This window comes from Calidris pugnax, unplaced genomic scaffold, assembly GCF_001431845.1.
Source record: "Calidris pugnax isolate Ruff unplaced genomic scaffold, ASM143184v1 scaffold24, whole genome shotgun sequence".
Taxonomy (NCBI): domain Eukaryota; kingdom Metazoa; phylum Chordata; class Aves; order Charadriiformes; family Scolopacidae; genus Calidris; species Calidris pugnax.
In genome coordinates, this window is record NW_015090922.1 from 36,140,171 (window position 1) to 36,160,318 (window position 20,148).

Below are 20,148 nucleotides of genomic sequence, written 5' to 3' on the forward strand. Positions count from 1 at the left end.
TCTAAGTGGTTTTTTACTTCGAGGGTATGCCAAAGAAGTTTATGTAGACTTCTACCTACTGCCCTATAATCTTTGTCTTGATTGCACATATCCAGTGGGCATATAGTAGAGCAGCCATTAAATGCAATGCTCAATACATATGGCCCAAGGAAGTGTGTTTAGAAAGCATGGCTAATAGTGTAGGGACAAATTCCATTTTGTTTCCTGCAGATACTAAGGCTGACAGACTGTTAGTTGCATGATCATTAGCTGAAGTGAGCTCCACAGCAGTGCTTGAAGCAAAATAATAATAATATGGTGGCAGATGCAGCAGGAACAGCACAAGTCAGCAGCACCAGTTAGCAATTCTCTGGCTTATTAGCAGAATATTCAGATTCCAGCCAGAATCTTTAGGTTGGGGGTTTTTTTCATAAATTTTCTTTATGAATTCTTCCTGTCTTCAGGTCTTACTCTTTATTGACATCAATTTTTCAAAGCAATACCTACAGACTATAAATTCCATTTTCTTTGACGAAGCATATGGGTAAGAGAAGTTCTTTATGGCCTAGGAGAGGTAGTTTGTTTTATAACAGCATGCAGTGTTCAGATTCCTAATTACTGTTGCATTTTTAAAATAATTTATGCATGTTTATTATTAGTACTCCAAAATTATGATGTATAAATCTGTGTCTTGATGTCTATCCCTAGGACTGGAACACAAAATTACACCAAAAATCTGCCCGTAAATGTAAATCACCTTGCTTTTTATCATCTTTCTCCTTGATAACCTGAAAAAATGGAGGAAGATAATAAGGATTAAAATTCATACTTCATGGTCTCTATTTTTCACACTGACTGCGGCAACAGTGATAGATTTTATAGGTTTCCTCAAAGTCAACCAAATGTGAAACAATCTATGGACAGTTGTGTTTGAACCCTGGGGGGACACATCCATGAAGAATCATGAAGTCATATTTCATAATGACATATCTGCAATGCATGGTTCAGTCTTCAAATTTCACAGGCGTGACAAGTTATTAGAGTTTAATTCTATTTTTATTTCAGTTCCCAACTGAAATCAGCCACTTCTCCATGTTATTTTAAATTTCTTCAGATCCTGTCTGGTCTCCCACTGCCCTCTCAAGAGTGAGTCAGTTCAGCAGCACCGCTGTGACCATCTCTGGGTTGTGCTGCCCTGGGAGGGACTTTAAAACACCCTTCAGAAAATGTGGTTGAATCATAGAATTGTCTCAGTTGGAAGAGACCTTTAGGATCATCCTAGTCCAACCCAGAAAACTATTCCAGGAGGTGTGTGTGTGCATTTAAATCAGACTTTCCCTTCAACACAACAACTAGCCAAGGCATCAGGAGTTGCCTAATTTTCTACTACTACATAGGGCTCATAGACGTTGAGGCATTTCCTCCACCTTTCTGTTTTAGGAAGGTGTCAGAACTCCTCTATATTCTGCTATTAACCAGGGTGCCTACGGTCTGATCTAAAAGAGCTTAATCACATGAAAAAAAACCCACCAAGAGCTAGACTGGTCTGATTTTAAAGTGATGTTTGACAGAAACTACTAAATAATTGGATGCTCCTTAATTATAGGAAATCTCCAAGCACTTGTGATTTCTCTCAAGATAGATTATTAGAAATTTTTAAACCATGCGTGTTTATGTTTTTGTTTTTTTTTAAAGTTTCTGGGCAATAGCAAGGTGTCATCTATTTAAGCTTACTAGTTGGTAAGTCATATGGCGCCCAGTCTCTGCCTCCCCCAGTCTCATTGCAGCTTCAGTTCTGGGGTCCCACGTGTCAACAGATGAATTTAGAGCTGTGCCTGGAGGAAGTCTTTGGGATGTAAGCAGGTATCTTGATATTGCCCACAATAGGGACAGATCCAGGCAGACACCTGCCTCCTGCTCCTGCACTCAGAAATGTGTGAGCTTTTCTAGCAAGAATAATTGGTAATGCTAATGCAAAGCTCCTTAATCATGAATACTTGCATATGCAGCTTCATGAGAAATGAGGTGCAAGCACTGCTGTCAATCAACATTTTAATTGCCCAAATGTTTGCAGAAAGCCAATTCAAGACGATATGAACATGTTAAAAGTGAATTCACCCTGAAATTTTGGCACTTCGCTGTGGAAGTATTGGCAGTGGTGACCCATCTCCACCTGGATTCTTTTAAAACACTCTGGAGCTTTATCACTGCTATGATTTTTTTTCTGGTTCTAAAATCGGTCTTGTAATAATAGAAACACAAAATTTGCTGACAGATTTCCCAGTGAGCTCGGATGGGCTGAAGCTGCTATTTTAAGCACCCTTGTGAGGAAAGTGACTGGTGGTATATGCACTGAGCCCTGATTCAGCAAGAATTGGTGCAGGATCCCCACCTCATGTTCAAGCTACAAGAAGCACTAATGAGGAACTCCACATAAATGAATGGACAGAAACATTGCAAGGTGTTTGGGAAAGCAAATTACTAATTTTGTTAGTAACAGAGAGCTGAAGATTACTCAGAAGAGTCCAGCTCTAGTCAGAGCCCCAGCTGATGAAAATGGGCAGAAATTCAATGAATTCAACAGGGTTATAATGATTTTACACTTACTCAGGATTTGATCTGACATCTGAACGTGAATTTATTTTAATCACAATTTAGTCACAACTGCTGTCAGTTGAATATCCTTCTATCTCGTTGTTCTGCAACAAAGACAAAACTGTTTTCCATCTCTGTATGATCAACTTGAACAAACTGGGAAAGCAGTGGAACAGGCAGTTGAACAGGCAGGAGAGCCATGTTTATAGAATCTAAACCCATGGTAGATCAGAGACCTCTGAAAAAGATATATACATTTTTAAAATTTAATGACTCAACTGCACCTGGAATTGGAAATCAACTTAGAGGGTGATCATCCAGATTAGCTTCCTAAAACGGTCTGGAAAAGGAGGAGGATTTAGACGTGGTGGTTAGCAGTTGGAGATTATCTCCTGGCACGGCATGAAGCTAAATATGATTCAGAAAGACATTCTCTATAATAACTTTAGTGGGTTTGCGTTTACTTAATTTTATTTTGTCAAGATCAAATTAAGCCATTTCTAGCCTATTAGGAAGGTGTGTGCACGATGAGGCTGGGGATGGGGAGGGGGGAACCAGCCTTTGGGCTGCGTGGATGCCAGCCCTGACAGCTTTCACGCTCTCTTCCCGGCGGGGATGGAAAGAATGATGTAGCACAGCAGATTTTATCTGTGTGTGATACTTACTGTTATTATAAGGGAATTTCAGGGTGTGGAGTTAACCCTCAAAAGTCTGTGTAGCTGCCTGCATATGTCATGTAATATATGTCATGTAAAGTACGTTCAGCATTCCCTGGTGAGTTTTCCTCTTTGTCCTCGCCTGTAACTGCCTTGATCCACCAGTGATCTCCCCAGTGCTATCACAAATGCAGAAGCTCAGGCCCTCTCCACACCCTCAGGCTTTTCTCTGGCCCTCAAGCAGCATCTCCTTCAGCATCTTCCTGCTACTCTTGTCCTGTGATGTCCCTGGCTAACTGCTAGTTCTTCCCAAATCCTGACTTACACAGCAGCTGCATACCACTTACTCCTCGGAGTTTCCCGATCTAAAGAGGGGAAGGAGTGCTTTTGGGCATGCAGGCTTCATAGAAAACAAGAGTAATCTGGGATGGAAGAGTCTAAAATGAGGAACATCCAGTCCAACACAGGGCTTGTTTGGTTGGTTGGTTTTTTTTTGCTTAGAAGTGGTTTCCTTGGGTTACCTCACATGAATGAGGTCTCCTGGGGTTAAAAAGCCAAAACCAATGTGTGGATAATACTGCAGGGTATTAGGCTTTAGTACAGAATAACTGAATTTAGCCTGAAAGGGTGTTTGGAGAGAAGAGTTTAGTGCTTTATCTCACTGAGTTTTTCTTGCAGTAAAACAACCGTGCAGTCTCTCCTGCAAATTTATCACATGCCCATTATTCCATTATTTGCTCCAAAGTAAAGAAAACATCTTTTTTTCCCTGGGAAGTGTTAAAGACAAAGCCCTAGTCTTCCTTTCCAAGCCTGCCTGCCTTTCTGGGCAGCCTGCCCGTGGTTCAGGATCCCTGTTTATCCCAAGGAGGGCAAAAAGTGCAAAAGGCTTTTCTAACATCCACAGCTTTGCAGGCGCCAGAGGCCAGGCTGTGCCTGAGCGAGGGGGGCCAGTGGGAGCCATGGCGTGGGGTGACTGCTGAGCCCCCCTCCCACAGCTGACAGAGGGGGTCCCCAGTGCAGCTACAGGCAGAGGAAGTCACTCCAGGCATGAAGAAAGTGGGGGAGCAGAGTGGACCCCTGCCCTCCTGTGTCAAACAGCCACGGTGGGAAAAAACATGTGTCCTGCCTTTAACAGGACAGAAGAGTCCGGGGTTTCCATGTGGTCCCCTCGGGGAGCATCCCTCCCCGGGCTTCTGCTGGGCAGAGCAAGTCCACGCAGCCTCTGCTTGAAGGCTGTGGCTTTTTGGCTTAGCTAGCTCCTAACTATATGTTTGAGTCTGTGTGTCGCCTTGCCTGCCAGAACGTAAAAATCAAACCTCCATTTCTTTGTGGGTTATTCTTTGTTTTTGATCTCTGGCAACTGTAGCCCTGAACTGTGTTTTTGGTAATTGCAATATTTATTTTTGTGCTTCTGTCCTGTTGGAATGGGAGGAAAGCAAAAACAGAGAGGGAAGTGCATAATTATTGAACAGGAAGAACAAAATCCAAACACTCATATCTAGTTTTCTAAGAGTCTTGAAAACAATGGTGCTGTTTTGGGGGGGCGGGGAATGTAGAAAGAGCAAACTGCCAAAAAAAGTACATAAATGCAAGTCAAAACTGGACAAAAAGACATGATGTTCCTTTAAAAAGCTACGTGTAATCACCAGGGTACCTGACTAACTGGTACATAACATGTTCGTCTAAGCATAGTAACTCTCCCACTGAGAGAAACACCGTGCGCCGAACAAGAATATACATGCTTTGGAAATACTTTTCCAGAATCATGATGCTTGTTCCATTAGTCAATCTGGTGCACTTTCAATAGGTAGAAGGCTCTCGAGCCTTAAGGGAAACAGTCACACAGAAAATACAGAGAGAAACTGGGGAGCTTAGTTTTAGAAAATTAAACTTCTGCAGAGAAGAAAATAGGAGGACTAGATATGATCCTGGTGGGGTCTGCCTTTGAGACCCTCAAAATGCTACTGTAGCCCAAGCCACTGAAATGCACACCATTTATTTATTAAGCAAAGATAAAGCTACAGTGACCTTGCAAAGAAAAGAACCAACAAGAATAAAGAAAGAACAGAAAGCTGTAGCACTCTTGCAAAGAAATAAGTTTTCATATCTTTCTAAATGTCTTTGAGTCTGTTTCGCTTGACTTACTGCTGCCTTTGTCGCTTTGAAAATGAAGTCCATTTTTCTGGATAATGTTTTGTGTCTTTGAGGTGAAAAATAAATCAGCAACATAAGAGCCAGCCCTGAAGAAAGGAGGGGTTCCCAGTAAAGACTCTGAAGGTTTGCTCTGCCAATGGTCAGTGCCACCTGTAAGCAGGGGGAGGGCAGAAGGGCAAGAGCTTTGGCCCAAAGTCTCTGAGAGAGGCTGAAATCGCCAGCTCCCTCCATCCTGTCACATTAAGGGTGACATTGTACGCAGGGCTGACGGGCTGGGTGGCAGCGAGGGGCAGCAGGAACATCTGGCACCTTGACCTACTCCAGGCTCTGGTTTTGCTGAGCGGGGCTGGCTCCGTTCCAAAGCCACAAACTGAGGAAAACAACCAACCCCTTTCTGAATAAAATTGAACGTGCTGTGGATGGGGCCTGGAGTGTTTGGTGAACCAGCAAGATTTTTGTTTTCCCTCACTCTGATTGATTTCTGGTGCCCAGTAAATGCAAGAAAAGCCTTGCACATGTGAAGTCGTTCCCAGATAAATAAATGGGAAAAAAATTAATCTCAAATAAATGGGAAAAAAATAATCTCAAAGGAATGGTCAATAAAGACCTAATACTTAGTTGACCGAGCTGGCTATAGAGGCTAAATTTGCTCCAAATCAAAACTGTCATGTTATTAATGAAAACAGATGACGCAGACCTGAGAAGTGAGCAAGTGTTATGGTGGCAATCCAAACATCTGTTTCCAGTGGCTGTCAGAGGTCGTGGTGCGCAAAGGAAGATGTGAGTGACCGACTCACCAAAGGACCGTACTGCCACAAATGGAGTAGTTGTGATGAACTTACCCTAAAGCTGTCCTTGAACTGGGGTCTCAGTTAGAGATTGCAGTGAATCTATTGCAGTTAAACGTTCAGGAGAGAAGGAACAATGATTCCAGGTTTTCACTGGTGCTAGGTAGGTTGGACTAGGTAGCTGCTTTGACTCTACATGGTGCTCAATGCTGGCCAGGCCTTGAACACACAGGATGTCCCCAGTGAAGCATGGGGACAAAGCCGTAGCTATTGAAGAACATATTGGTGGCTTTAATGCTTTCTTCAGCTGAGATGCATGTGATATATTTGAATGCATTTGGGTTTTGAAATTGTTTTAGACTACCTTGACAATGTTTTTTTGTTTTGTTTATTTTTGGGTTTTTTTTGTGTGGAATCACAGCAAAGGGGATTGGGAACCAGGGAGGCACCGCATCCATGTTTGTCCTGTTCTTAAACAGAGAAAGGGAGATGCTCCACTTCCTTGGAGCAATCAATTTGAGTACCTCATTACCCTTATGAATTTCATAGAGAATCTTGCATGCGAGTACCAGAGTTGATATTGTGTTGGCTAATGCTATATTACACTATGATCTAAAGCCTCATTTTGGTGAGGTCCAGCATTATGTTCAGCACCAGCTGAACGTCATCCATTCAAGTGGAGTTTTGCTTTTGACTTTGGTGGGGCTGGCTTTGATCGTGAGTCTTTGCACCAGGCACGGAGAAGAGGAAAGAGGTTAGGATGGACGTATGAAGAACAGGCAGCAGGAAGACTTCTGCCAGCCACACTGTGGCCTGTGTATGTCCCCGTGGCCTCCAGGAAAGCCAGTGTGCAGTGGGCATGGGTGTAGCATTGCAGGGAAATAGCTGTGCTTTGCACATCCGAAGCTGCCCTCTCCACCTGGCTTTGGGCAACCTCCAGGTCAAATGGGTGATGAAGCAGCTTTTCTCCTCCGGGCAGTAAGGTCCCCTCTGCCGAGGGGAAGACCAGGAAAAAACTTTCTAAGAGACAGAATTGTGCTGTTAGATGCAATGGTAGGTGACAAGCACAGACATGGATGAACACTGCAGAACTTCTGCCACAAAATCATCATGAAGATTGTCCCCCATAAAAACAGTGAGAGAAAATGGCCAGTCTGCAAGACAAACCACAGCAGCCCAGTTTAATTGCTTAATTTAAAGTTCCCTGCTAAATAAAGATAGCTCTGTAGTGCTCTGAAACATCTCGTCACTGAAAAGGCTCAGAAACACACAAACAAAGCTCTTTGTGGAGAAAAGAGTGCGGGAGAAAAAGTCCTAGGAGTAATCACAGAAATTATGAAATCAGTATTTTTCCCACTCAGGAGGTAAAATTAGAAAATAATAACAATAATTACTGTAATAATGGTAATAATACTTTGCTGTATTTACCGAAATAACACCAACCTGGACCAGAGGTGCAGCTCTGTAGACGTTGTGCTGAGAGGTGACATGGCCTGTGCCCTGTACCCAGCATGGTCTGGGTCGTGGAGTGGCTTCAGGGAGTCCCCTGACACCCAGCAGGGTCCTCCTGTTGCATCGGTGCCATAGATCTGCTTTTGTCTTCCTCCCTGCTGTGCCCTCTGGGGAGCCAAGCACGGTGCCGGTTCCAAACTCTGACGTATATTAATGAAAACTGTGCTTTTATAATGATCTTTGGGTCTTTTCTGGCATTTTTTCTAAACTGGATGGGTACGTTACCTCAGTATGGCAATTAATGGCAGTGTAATATAAATAGAGAATTAGTATCTGCCAATTTGATACGATGCAGCCCTAGCAGCCTTTTAAAGCTGTTTCCTACGGAAATCGTTATTCTTCAATGCCACTGTTTCAGCTTTCTCAGCTGGTGTATAACCTGTGTGTGTTGTTTTTCAAATTAAAGAAAAGCTTGGCACAGTAACGGGGAAGAAGCATGGCATCTGCAACAGAAAGGCCAAAATCCTGGAAGCTGCTCCACAAGCATGAGTATTATGTGCAAAGCAGATGGTAGGAAACTAAGCACAGGAGAAAATACAAAAGAGGTGTGTTTTGTGGAACAGAATTGCAACATTTCGTTTAAGGTAATTTTTTTTCAGTGTATGCAACATACAGGAATACGAGTTAAAGCACTGGCAGTGCTCTATAGAGCAGGTGCCACTCATAGCATTTGTGCAATAATAGAAAGCTTCAGAAAGAGAGAGAAGACCGTTGTGAATCATACGGATGATTTGGAAAGAACATGACGATTGCTGCCTGTTCAGCAATCAAGAAAAGCTCCAACCACTTCACAGGGTGCAGTTTCCAGCCTTCCCCCTGGGTAATGAAGTGAGCCGGGTTACACGTGTGACCCAACGCTTACTTAATATATGTTACCATAGATTTTCCAAGTGCACTAGTAATCCAATAAAATAATTCCCATGCTTCAATTAGGTATGTGTGTATTTCCCCCCTTCCAACCCCTATCTAATAAGGACAAGCTGAGTTACCTCAGTGGGGGCCACCGTGCCTCCTTAAGCATGGATTGGCAGCTGTAAGACAGCAGAGAGCTGCTTTGCTCTCTGGGCAGCAGACATTCCCATCCCAGGCAGAGGATTATAACCCGTCGAGTCAAAGTCTTAATCTCTTCTCAGTCATGAGTCAGTGTTGGAATGGCAGCCAGGGGCATGCACAGGCAGCAAGAGAAAGATTTGTTGTGGCTAATGGGGACACTAATGGAGAAAACACTTCAGCTGACTTCACTGAAAATATGGCCTCCACTAAAAAGGCTAAAAATTTAATGACAGTACTCATAAGAAAATTAGAAATAAACAACCTAACTATGCTATGAGGAGAGGGGCTTATTTAAAACCTTCTCTTAATTTTGATACATATAATGTAAATATTTTGACATAAAAAGAAACATGTCATATCATGTTACTCTATCAATCTAGAGTATTCACAAATCCCATAGCTAATACAAGAAAGATGGAGATCAGCCAGGTAAAAAAGCAATTAAACAAACAGCTGGTTATTGCTGAATTACTTAATGGTAAAATCATTACTGCCATTAATATCATCTATCTTATAATATTAATACTGCGCAGTCTTATCTATTCATCCAGACATGGTGCAATATGGAGTACTATCAATTAAGAATAAATCCAGAATTAATTTCTCCGCCTCCCTTCAGCCAATAAGGAACTTCTGGTTTTTTTAATCTTTTTTAAAAACAGATTCCTAAAAAGGTAACTCAGACAAGCACTGGGCTGCCTTCTTTCGAATGATGCAGGAGAGTGCGTCTGCTGGCAGATACGTCAGACTAGAGATGAAGTCAGGCACGTGTCTTTCCATGGAAATGCCTTTTTTTTTTTTTTTTTTTCATTAACAGACCACAGACCAAAATCCTAAGGCCAAGTCCCATGGCCAAAAATCCTAGGGAGGAGAACTGAGAAAGCCTGGCAGGAGATGCTGGCTCCAGCCGTGACTTCTATTCACTTAAAGACCTGCAGAAAGGCTATTCAATAGTGGTGTTCAAGACAATTGTTGGCGGAAAGAAGTGTTTCAGGGTGTGATGAGGGGGTACCAATTGCTAAGGAGATGTAGCGAGGACATTGCCAAGGCAATTCTGAACAAGGCTCACTGCTTTGGACTCAATTCAGGCATCTTCTGCAAAAGCAGGAGGCTTCTTGGAATGCTCTTCTGAGGAGCCTCCTGCACCGTGTAGAAATGGAGCTACTTAACCATGGGCCTGGGAGTCAGCTCTGAAAGGTAAGGGCAATCAAAGTGGATTTATTAACTCTGCCTGTAATTGCCTCATTTCCTAGTGCTACAGAGCCGTAGTATATATCATTCCAGGACTAATTTAGATGGATGAATATAAACACACTGTTGCTAGAAAAAATGTGTGTGTTCGAAGTGCACTTATGTATCAAAAAATAAGCATAGATTGATAATTCAACAACAGCACGCCTGAGCTGAAGGACTGTTCCACATAGCACCAAACATTTTTTCAATCATTTTCATGTGCTCCAACTCCCTAGCTCTTTCAGAGTCATCTTCCATTTTCTGGAACAGCTGCTTTAGATCCAGCCTCATCATCAGAAAACACATAATTTAGCAGGTGTATCTTATCAAATTCAATTTCTGCCTGTTTTTCCTTTGATTCATTGAGCTCCTTCTCCCATTCTCAGGATGATCCATGGCAAATTGCAATCTTTTCCCATTTGCAACATACCAGGGATCTTTTATTGTCTGTTCTTGAGAGGGGAATTACCAATGTGCTAACACACAGAAGCTAGCATATAACTACATTTGATTTCTTCAAATGCCAAGGGTTCTTTTTGAGGTCAATCTAGTGAGTTTTTGAGAATCAGCACAGAGGGGTTTAGGACTAATCATTTAGGACATTAGCAATGCCCTAAATGATTAATTATTAATTTAACAGAAGCTAGGACGCCATCTTTAAAACTAGTAACTTACTGCCACTTTTTAATTGCAAAATATTGCAAACATACCTCAGCACCATGCCTTTCACATTGCATAGGACCAAAATATAAATAGAATTATTAACTTTAGGTTTTCATAACTCACCTTTTTATGTGGTAGTGTGTGTTGCAGGGGCATTTGCAGGCTGTGGGGCAGATGGAGATTGAGCTATGCAATAAAATTCATGCATAAATTACTAATGGTACCGTATCTAAGGCTAATATATTGACTAACCCTCCTGTGAACATCAAACAGGTCAGTGCACTAAGAGGTTACTAACTAGCTGATGCCTGTGGTCTTTTTCTTATAGTGGTTTGAAAGGAAAAGAAAATTATCCTGATGTGATGGCATTTTCACTACTGCAAGAAATATATAGGCACATTTTGCAACAGTTCTCTGAATTTCACTTTAGGAAACAGTTTTATGAAGTACTGATAGCCAAACTCTCAGTGATGCTTAGAGATGTGAAGGCCTGAAGGAAAGAATAGCTTTAAAGTTGACTACAGCTGACAAAGAGTAACTTGTGTTCATTGAACCTGACAGTGTTTCTTCCCATTACAATTTGAAAGTTAAATATAGGACAATACCTGTAGGTAAAAGCTCCTAAATCATCTCTGTACTATCCAGTTCTTTGAGGCTTATTGAATGGAGGCAATCTAGACAGGCATTTAACAGATTAACTAATAAGCATGTTTGTTGAAGAAAATTAAATTTTGAAGCAGTCATACCACTGTGTAAACCTTACTGAGCTGAACCTCCTGGAAAATGACTTAAGCCTAAGTGGGGGAGGAAATGCTAAATTGTGCCTTATACTGAAAATTACTACAGACAATCTCATTTTTACACTTAAAAAAATGTCCTTTATGTAAACAAATGTCTTACACCACCGTGTGTTTTTAAGCTCTGCTCTGCTGCCTCAAACCACGCTGTGCAAAGTTTGGGGCAGGGAGTGTCTCTTGCTACGGATTTGTAAAAGTATTTAGGATAATTGGACTTTCATCTTGGTAATATTGCAATAAATTATTATAACTATTTTGTATTTATGAGCATCTTATGCTTACACATGGACTATTTCTTTTCATATGTTATTTATACAGAGCTGCTAAGTGCAGCAAAATTGCATGAATGCCCCAGAGCTGGATGGTTGTTGTACACATGAAAGCTTATTCATTTAAATTGCACATGTTTAGAGAGGGCTTTTGGATTCTCCTTGTTAAAAATAGCTTGGTACAGAAATACTCACAGAAATTAGGACTGGAGGGCACTTTTAAGCTATGTCTTTAAAAGAAACAGGGCCGTGACCTCTTCTTTCACCCGGAGGTCAAGTACCATAGTGCAGTTGAATACTTTTCCCCACGAATGTGGTAGCCTTGTCCATAGTGGCTGCTGGGGACAATCTTTGGAGACTGGGACAGTGACCAGTGCAGGGCTGAACTCCAGTGGGGATGCACTGGTAGCTTAGTGAGCAGTTGGGTACCAGTGCCTGAGCCTGCTCCTGGCCCTGGAGAGCTTATAGGGCCAGGCGTAGCCTGAGAAGCTCCTGGTTCATCTCCTTGCCTTCGGGCTGGATGAAATCTCCCTGTAGAGAAATAAATAAATTACAAATATTTGCCTTTTTCTTTCTGAAAAACCTCTAAAGAAGTGGATTCCACACCCTCCCTAGGCAGTATATTTTGCCATTTCTCTATCTCTACCGCTGGAAATTTTTTCATCATGTTTAGTCAAAACCTCCTTTTCTTCAGTTTAAGCTCATTATTCCCTGCGCTCACCACATGAGATCGAGAGCCCATTATATCCCTCAGCTTTATTGACACTTCTGCATTTTATAAACTAGATATTTCTGTTTCCTTTAGTCTTTCTCTGTAGGTTATTACAGAAAGGGTGTATCTGTTAGACCTCAAATCATTCCAGTTGCTTCTCTCCAATTTCTGGCAAATTGGTCCAATCTCTTCTGAAGTCTCACACTCTTACCTGGGGCCTTACCCACGGAATTTTGCACAGTGAAGTTACTCCATGTCTCATATACATGGCACTCTTCTTCATACATGCCACTGCCATGTAGCTTTTTTCACCACAGCATGTTTCTGACTCATGTTTAGTCTGCCATTCAGATCCCCTAGGTCCTTGTTGGTAGAGCTGATGTCAAACTCACATTTTCCAATCAGGAAAATGCACAGCTGACTACTCCAGTCGAATATGGAATGTTTGCATTTCTTTTATTGAATTGCATCCTGTGGTATACATATAAAATTGATGAACTAGGTTTTTTGCTGCTCTGCATTTCGCTGATGTCGTTTCTTCAATGGCTTCATCCTCCATGTTCTTCATTTACTAGATTTTGAGTGGCAACATGGAATATCCTTTAGGTTTGAAAGGTATGTTCAGCATTCTTGTAAAAATTTTCTGAAAAGGCACCTGACCAGTAGAGCTTGTTCTACTTTTGCTCCTCATTTTGTTCTCTATTCAAACCACAGAGGATAGCTTTCACCGACTAGCCCTCTTGATTGTTTATGCTTCCTCCATCAAAATAGCTTTCAGCTTGAAAGAATATGCACTGAGATGGCATCAGTTACTTAATGCTTTTAACAATCTGTGCTCTTGACATCTCTCGTTATAGCCAGAGAGACCACAGACTCTTTCTGTGCTAAACAGCCCGGTATCATTCCTGCTTTCCCAAAGGATGTTAACTAAGGACTTGGGAAGTTTAACATATTTTTCTTGTACAACAACAAAGAATAGCACCAGTTTTTATCTACACATCCCTGCTGGTTTTTAGACAGCCTTGGGCTCACTCTGCATATATCCCTCTGCAGAATGTTTTGAGGTGCAGGGATGATGGGACACGAGGCAAAGGACTATTGGCACCCAAACTGTGAAGTGATTGCTTTCTGTCTAGCTTTCAGGTTCTTTTTGGGTTTTCTTCCCAAATCCAAGCACCTGAATGCCATCACCTGCCACTAATTGCTAAGCAAACTGGGTAAAACATGATGTCCCTCCTCTACAGGCTATCCAAGCTGCGCCGAATAACTTGTTATCATTCTTCATTATTTCTTGAGTGCAAGTGAAATGGACTGTGGAGCATAGGTGACAGGTACCAGTCTGGAAGATGACTGATCCAGAATATTAATCTAGATGTTGTGAGTGTCTCACTCTCTAACACATACTTTCTTTTAATGTTTTTGTTTGTCTATTTGTATGGACTAATACAAATACTTTATCTGTGTCACTCATTTTCTCCCTTTATATTTTACCAAAGGGTTAATATTTCTATGTAAGCAGAGTGGGATTCAAGGGCAAAATAACAATCAATATTACTAGAGGCTGTGGGATGTTAATTGTCCAGCCCTGCTTCATGGTTTGTTTTGCTGTTGTGTTTTTTTTTTTTTCAAATCTTTTCCTTTATTGATTCTCTACCTCCCCACTAATCCCTTCCAGAAAGAAGGAAGGCTGTCCACATCTTTCTAAATAAAAGTGACAGCTTGGGTGGCAGTGCTCAAATGAACAATCATAGGTTATTTGTAGCGGGAATTACTGATGTTATTGAGGGCAAGTGCAAGTAAACAGAGGTTACCTACTTCGTCTTTAGTTGCTACCTATCCTCAACACAAAATACCATGACGGCACAGTCTGTGTATCCCAACATGGCTGAACAGCATGTTCCAGAGATGCTCAGAGATGTACTTGATATTTGGAAGTGCTCTGAATTCCTGGCTGCTTTCTGAGGCATAGATACATAGATGTATCATTGGTCCTACACTATAGAGGTAAGGTGAGTAATGGCCACCGCTGAGAGACTTTAGAGCATCACAGTCTCCAGCCACTACTGGAACAGGGGAGAAATGGGGCTATGGTCACATCCCATGCTCAGATCTCTGCTCTGACACAGAGGTTGTCATTGTGCATGTTTAATTTGTAATGGCCACCGCTGAGAGACTTTAGAGCATCACAGTCTCCAGCCACTACTGGAACAGGGGAGAAATGGGGCTATGGTCACATCCCATGCTCAGATCTCTGCTCTGACACAGAGGTTGTCATTGTGCATGTTTAATTTGCAGGAAACAATGGGTGTATGCATACAAATTCCTGTTTCCTTCTTTTTTTAATCCCTCCTCATGTAGTGTTTATGTTGTACCTGAATGTAGCTTGGCCTCTGTAACTCAGTGCCCAGTGATCTCCTCCTGAAAGGCAAGAGTCTTCCAAAGTTTAATTATCAGAGTCTCAAGATCTAAACAGATTATATCATACCCAGGGGGAATCAGAGCAAACACTTCAATGTAACAAATATTTGCTTTGTGTCCTTAGTTTGTCAACAACTAGTATTAGAATTACGGATTTGACCCCACTTATTACAACTGCGAGTTGAGCAATGAGCCAGTGGTGTCTTTTTTACAAGAAAGGACAAAGAGAGAAAGGCAGCCCTTGGTGATAAACGCTTCTAAGAGCCAAATTCTGAGGAGCTTTTTAGTAAAGGCAAAGTAAACTAAAAAAAAATTCCGGGTTTGGAGCATCAAAAGGATGGCTGCAAGAACAGAAAGTTGGTGGTGCTGAGAATGATAGATTGACACAAACACAGCGTCTTTGGAGTATGGAACATCAATATCACAAACAGATGAAAAGTGATTGAAAATGAAAACAAAATCATAATACGTCTGGGGAGACAAGGAAGTTACCAGTTAGAGGGAGAGGCATTAATTAGGACATGCAAAGTAGAAAATCACTTAGAGACACAAAACCCATTAACAGCTCATAGCCCCAAGCTAAATTCAAATAGGAGACACAAAAATGGCTCTTATACACTGTCTGACACACAGGGGCTACCACTGTGATGAAAGCAAAGCTCAGTCCTGCAGTGGTTTATCAGCTATGGCAGTATCCCCCCAAACCCACTTTTGCTTACTGATGGGCAGGATGGCAACGCTCATCCAGACAAGGCACCGCACAAGCCTGACCAAAGTACCTGCACCACAGAGCTGAAAGCTCCTCCGAGCTGAGTTGATGGAAGTTTCCAATAATTGTGCAAAAGAGAAGCCCCGCGACAGTGAATTTCACGAGTGTGCCTGGAGCGAAGTCTCCCAGCTCACCAAGATGCCATGCACAGCTCTTAAACGGCAGGGCAGCTGGTAGACAAAGACTGTCTGGCATTGTAAAAATAATGGAGTCTGTCATTCCACACGTAGGAGATTCCCGGGCAACTCCTAACTCAAGTATTTTGTTAGCAAGCCAAGGAATACAAGCACGAAACAACTCCTATGATTCTGAGACTGTGTAAGGGCTAATGTGCACTTCAGTGAGGAAATAAAATCACCAACTAGTGTATACTTTGCAGTTTTAAACAATTCTGGGTTGCTGAAAATGCCCAGCTATGAGTCTTCCACTTGACTATAATTTCTTCCTGAGCACATCATCTTGTGAACAAGAAACCACCAAAATTACATACACATGTACACGTGAATCCCTTAAAGAGCAAATGCCTCAGAAAAATAACAGATACTAAACGGAATGAAATTTCATGGCACATAGTGGTTTGTTTCAGAGTCCAGCAACTTATTTCCAAAGTTGTTCAGAAAAGAGCATGGAAACATCTAAGGGAAGCTGCTATGAAGCAGTGGAAAGCCATGGAGAAGAGGCAAGCTGCAGGGGTCCTTCCTGCAAGGAGTCTCCAGGGAAGCAGAATTTGTGATGAGTGGCATAAGAAAGGAATCGTGGTTTTGGCCAGTGTAGTGTTTGACAGCATAGGGAAATGGGGATTTAGACTGTCCCTGAGGATAACAAGCCTAAACTTTGTTTCCTAAATAGCAAGCTTGCCTGGAGAAGAACCTTTTAGCCACAGAAATGAGTCAACACTGACATTTGTGGCCAGCACTGACTGAAGTGTCAATTGTTTAGGAAGAGACTATACCTGCTGTCAAAGAGGGTTACTAAAGGTGAGCAGGCAATTAATACTCAGGACCTTGAACCCTCAAGGGTCACTGTGTAAGCCTCCTGGAAAATTAGTCCAGATACTCTTTAATATTTTAATATTGACTGGAAAAGAGTTAGGACCACGCTATACGTGCATGGGAAGTGCATGCAACTTCATGTTGCTTACGTTCACAAGAGCTTCACACATCCACTGTTTGGCATTGACTGGAAAAGAGTTAGGACCATGCTATATGTGCATGGGAAGTGGATACAACTTCATGTTGCTTACATTCACAAGAGCTTCACACATCCACTGTTTGGGAAAGAAGTGCAGGTGATGCAAGTGTTCCTTTACTTTTGGTGTTTCCGAACTCACGTCATCTATTCTTTACTTATCCTGTCACCTGATAGAATGCTCTTGTGAGAGACACACGGGCATGATCACACTGAGAGAGCACAGCATTTAAGTGGTGTTGTATTTTACCTCCCCTTTGGTTTTATTGATCGACCATTAGCTTTAGATGAAATGCAGCACTGTGATTTTGATTTAGCTGCTGGAAGACCCTTGCCTGTGAAGCCTGATCTCTTATGCCCTGAATTCATCCTTTGCAGGTGATGCAAGTGTTCCTTTACTTTTGGTGTTTCCGAACTCACGTCATCTATTCTTTACTTATCCTGTCACCTGATAGAATGCTCTTGTGAGAGACACACGGGCATGATCACACTGAGAGAGCACAGCATTTAAGTGGTGTTGTATTTTACCTCCCCTTTGGTTTTATTGATCGACCATTAGCTTTAGATGAAATGCAGCACTGTGATTTTGATTTAGCTGCTGGAAGACCCTTGCCTGTGAAGCCTGATCTCTTATGCCCTGAATTCATCCTTCAAGGTAGGTCTGAAGCTGGGGCTGAAGGATTGGGAAGCATTAGTCCTTCCTCTGCGACGTTAAGTCTTGCCTTTGTGATGGGTGTAACCATTAACGGTTCCGTTGTGGTACGGAGAATTATTTGTGAGGAAACGTCTCACTCCAAGAAATGCTCTCGTACACCTCCAGCCACTCAGGGGTTAAGTACGGATTGTGCCCACACAGGGTTGCTTTGCTCATTCCCAGGATGTTAGGAGATCTAAACGTTTTTGCTCAACTTTGACTTTTAAACAACTAGATCTTTCTTCCAAATGAAGGAAAATTGTTGCAGGAAAGATTCTTGGCAGCGCTTTTTGCCCTGGCTTCCTGAGGAATGCACTTGCTTTAAAAACTGAATGAAAAACCAATGGCACATAAAACTGCCTTATGACAATGCTGGCAGTTCTACCAGTTTCTCATCCACCCACGTTTACCAACCACTATGCATTATGTTAGAATTGTAACTTTGAAATGACAACCTCTGAGGACATGCTTTTTAATCCCTTGCACCTCGTTTTCTACTTTAAGAGTGTTATGGAAGTGCTGTTTGAATAGCGGGTGCCAGCTTTGAAATGTCTGCAGCGATTATAATATCCCGTTAATAATAGTATTGAAAATGTCCTTCAGCTGAGATTTTCTGGATTCTCACACTCAGAGTCAATGAGAATATTTTAGCCATCTGTACACCTGATATTTGCTACAGCAGGGAACAAAAACCTCAGTATTTTCCAGCCATCTTAGGTCCAGCGTGAAACATGTCAGTCTACTTTTGGCTCCATAAAATATCCTTTATGGTGACAGTTTGGGTGTTCCTGCTTTATATCCCATGGAACAGCAAGTATGATGCTTAGTATGGCTTTAAAATTCTCTCCTGCAGTATTTACCTTCTTTTGCATTAATCCATCTTTTTTTTTCTTTTTCTCAGCAACCAAAGCCAATCTATAATGATGAATTCCTGCTTTATATCCCATAGAACAGCAGGTATGATGCTTAGTATGGCTTTAAAAAGCCTCTCCTGCAGTATTTACCTCCTTTTGCATTAATCCATCTTTTTTTTTTCCTCAGCAACCAAAGCCAATCTATAATGATGAAAGTGTTCCTGCTCTAAACAGGAAAGTTTCAAGTTTTGTGGTTGAGAACGTCAGCACCAGACGTCCAACATGACACACAGAGCCGAAGACCCAAATTATAGGCCACTCCAAACATGAAAGTTTAGCAGGCGGCCGCTCCCCTCTTTCAAGAACTCCTCTGCGTCTTTTTGGTTTCTGTAAGAACAAGTTGATGATGATGGTATCTTCTGACTGCATTTACCCAAGCCCAGATTTATAAAAGCCAGGCAGGCAGCACTACCCAGCTGCAGCTGGAAGTGGAGATTTGCTTGGGTAATGGCAGAGAAGACGGCCCAGCGGACGGGACAGGCTCCTTGCACTAACTCAGACTGGTGGGACGTGGCTTTCTCTCAAGCTCTGCTTGCAGCCCTGGCTCCGAGTGTGATCTGGACTGATGCCTAGTTGCAGTTGCTTGCTATCTCTGAAAATCATGTGGTCCTTACCTACAGAGAAGGAGCCCGACTTTATACGTTTTGCTTTGAAGAATTGGCGCTTTTTTAGATGAAAATCTAAAAGCTATCGTAGCGTTTAAGACCAATAACAAGATTTTTATCTCTTGATCATATTAAATTATGATCTCATTGGCGGCACAAGCTGGGTTTTCCCTAATCAGCTCAATGAGGCTCAAATGCCTCATGCTTGCCTCTTGTTCAGTGGCGTGTCCAGTGACCCGCCTGGATGCCGTCCTGCGTAACATGCTCTAGCTCTAGGCAATCCTGCTTCAGCAGGGGAGTTGGACTAGATGATCTCTATGGTCCCTTCCAACTCTAAAATTCAGTGAAAATTCAGTGAAATTCAGTGTCAAATGCAGAGAGCAGGAGAGGCTGAGATGCCACCTCAACCACGTGGGCATGCCAACCAGCGGCAAGGAGAAGCAAACAAACAGAAGCAGATACATCCAGGCAATTATGGCTGGTGATCCATGCCCTCTGCCCTTGCTGGCTTCAGACATCCTGTCCTAGGTCAGTGTGTGCAGGAGATGGTCCCCACAGCCGGACCCGAGCGTTGGGACACCCGACACTTCCAGTCCCAGGTGTGCAGGAGGCTGGCTTCTGCCCCTTGTGACAGGCAAACCCCTTTGCTAACTGGGGTGGTCCAGGGCCCCTAACCAGCACCTGGGTTAGGTTGGTTGCTTGCTGGCCGTCATGGGCACATTTTGGTGCGTGTGATGGACCACGGGTGATTTCAGCCAGCGCCTCCCAGGAGACACGAAGCTGCTGAAAACCCTGATGGCTAACCCGGTGCCTTTTAGAGAGGCAGCCACCTCCAAATGGCTAATTGTTACGTTAACTGCTGACAGCTCGGAAGACTTGCCTCCTGGTTGGGTTCACTGCCCTGAGATCACTCACCATCCCCCGGAGGGGAGAAAACGATCGCGTTCAGCGTTTTAATGCCGCAGCTTTACAATATTTATGAAGGCGGCGGGGGCGATACCGCCTTTCCTTAAAAAAAATAAATCCCCCCCCCAAGCCGGGGGCCAACCGAAGTCCCCGGGGATCCCGGGGGAGCAGCCGCCCCCGCCGCGCTGGCACCGAGCGCGTCCCCGCTCCCATCCGCTGCGGGGCCGGGACGCGGGGCGGGCG